Source organism: Sceloporus undulatus, chromosome 9 (genome assembly GCF_019175285.1).
Source record: "Sceloporus undulatus isolate JIND9_A2432 ecotype Alabama chromosome 9, SceUnd_v1.1, whole genome shotgun sequence".
NCBI classification, from domain to species: Eukaryota; Metazoa; Chordata; class Lepidosauria; order Squamata; family Phrynosomatidae; genus Sceloporus; species Sceloporus undulatus.
In genome coordinates, this window is record NC_056530.1 from 26,247,673 (window position 1) to 26,250,221 (window position 2,549).

The following is a 2,549-nucleotide window of genomic DNA, read 5'->3' on the forward strand; positions in this document are numbered from 1 at the left end:
GTGTTTATAAAGAGGGAATTAAGAAAGGTTAGTACTGAAAATTTCAATATTTACTTACTTCTTGTAAGCCAGAATGAATTGAAGTCCTGAGAGAACGAAGAGGGATGCAGTCTTTCAGCACATCATGGAGGCGGGAGGCTGGAAATTAGGAATTTAGGAAGGAACGAATAAAGAAAGAGGGAAGGAAAGGATGGAAAGAAGGAAAGAAGCAAAGGAAGAAAGAATTAGGGAAGGGAGGAGAAGAGAAAGGAATTGATGATGTAAAGAGCCTTGTTGCAGGTGTAATCGTCCTTTTGGTGTAAGGATAAATGCCTTTTGATTCTTGAGTCTTCCCTTTTAGCATACCCCAGAGAGAGAGAGAGAGAGAGAGATATAGAATAAGAGATAGAGGTAGATGGAGGGAAAGCACCTTAACTGCATTCATCTGTGCATCTGTCTGACTTTCATGGTGGCTGCACCAAATCCAGCCTCATGAAAGAGGATTGCCAAGAGATCAATGTCTTCCCTGCATGAAAGATAGATGACAGAAAGAGGGTTGGTTCAGGACTGGTGTATCCCTGCATCCAACACCTGGCCACTCCGGCCCCAGGGGCCTGCCTGGCAGCCAGAACACTCACCCCTCACACCACCCTGGCCAGGTATTTTTTTCCCTTCTTGCCGATCCCCGGCTCCTTGGGTTGGTGCTAGATTGACCAATACGTTGTGACATTGTTCAAGATGATAGTGCAGCCAGTTCCCGTCAGTCAGGCCCTGGAGGTTTGCTGTGGTCCCTCCATAACAATGGTCCCTTGATCCCTCTGAGTGCGTTCAGCTGAGGAGAGAGCAGGTTTTTTGGTGCAATAACCTGGAAGGAGGGAGGGTCACCCCGCATGATTTTGAAACTGCCTTGGGTTTCCTGTCTTGCGGAGAGCCCTGTGAGGGTCAGACCATTTACCTGGTCCAGAGGGCAGTTCCCTCGCTGTCGCATCTGATTTTCAGTCACTTGGCCATGAACACACATCCAGGCAGGGGGTTTAAGGTGCACTTGCGTGAAGCGAAGACAGCAATACAGGAAAATTTTAACTGCAGCCCTAGAAAAAGGGAAGGAGACCAAGGCATCCCTGCCAGACCCCCAAACCCCAGGAGTAAGGGGGTGCTCCTGGGAAGAAGGATCCACTTAAGTTCTTCGATTTCCATGAAATAGGCAGCAGCATCAGGTGCACACATGCCTGGCGCAGTGGCGTTCCTCTGCAACATGTTGTCCGGATCTTCTTTGGGATAATTGGGGAATGTCCGCACGCCTATGTAAGTTCTCCTCGTCTTGTAGGAGGCCAAAGACCAGCAGTGGAAAGGAGGTGACTCCCGTTTGCCACCGTATGTGACAAGCATTGGGAAAGGTGTCCCATTTCTTTCCTTCGGCCCTGCGCGTTATTATATTTTTGGGGTGGATAACTTTAGAATTAAAAAGGGGGGGGGACCTAGTGTCCTCAAAGTTTTTAATTGCTCAGGTTTTGGTTCCCTCCCACGCTTACACTTTTGGTCTCAGAAAAGACAAGCGGCATAAAGAATTCCCAGACCAATTATATTAGGAAAGCCCCTGCACGAGGACTTGGAGAAGTGCCAAAGAAACTGTTTTCCCAAAACCAACCCCAAAGTGGGAGGTCCAGCCATGCTGCGGTTTTAAGGAGAGGAGCCTAGCTAGCTTCCAAAACATGGCTGACCTTGTAGTAAAGGGAGTGGTTTACAAAAACCCCATGAAGTAAAGAATATAGCAAATCAAAACCAGAGAGGAATTAGCTGAAGAGGGGATCCGCTGTCCCTGGGTTCCTTACAGACAGTTTAACAGAGAGGTTCAGAATGGGACCCAAATGAGAGGGTGTGGAAGAGACGAGTGTTCCTCTCCTCTTGTTTGAAGGATGATGAGAAAGAACAGCAGGTACAGAATTCAGGGACAGGGAGGGGACCTGAGTGTAGCCCAAAGGGAACAGCCGCTGCTCAGCCTGCGGAGAAGAGAAGGCAAAAGCCTGTAGGCCAAGTGGGGACTCCTTGCTGAGTGGCAATGAACCCAGGGGTCTGTGGGGCTGAGCAGATTCCTCCCGTGGGCAAAGATCCGGGACGTGACAGAAAGGCTGACAAGACTGGTCAAGCGACGGACCATCACCACTTTCTTTGGGTTCATATGGAAACAATGATAATGCAAGGCATAGCCTTCATAGCAGATGGGATTATGAGGCGTGGGTAAAGTTGAAAGATTGTAAACACAGAGGATAACTAAAAGGGGGGGTGGGCAGACAGTAAAATAAGCAAAAGTCTCCTTCCTTCCTTACTTGGAAGGGCTTACTTTATCCCATCAAACTGCGTTATCACTACGTTTTCAAAGGGGTCTCCATGATGCTCTGGAACCTGAAACGGAGTCAGGAAAAGGCCATGAAACAAAACAGCGATGAAGCTACAGGAAAGGGCCGTTTGTGGAGAGCTTGTCATGCGCCGGTCTGCGGCCAGTTTGAGAAGAGACAAACTTACCTGTCTGAGCTGGGCCCCAATAATCACCCCTGTGGGACGGACCTCTA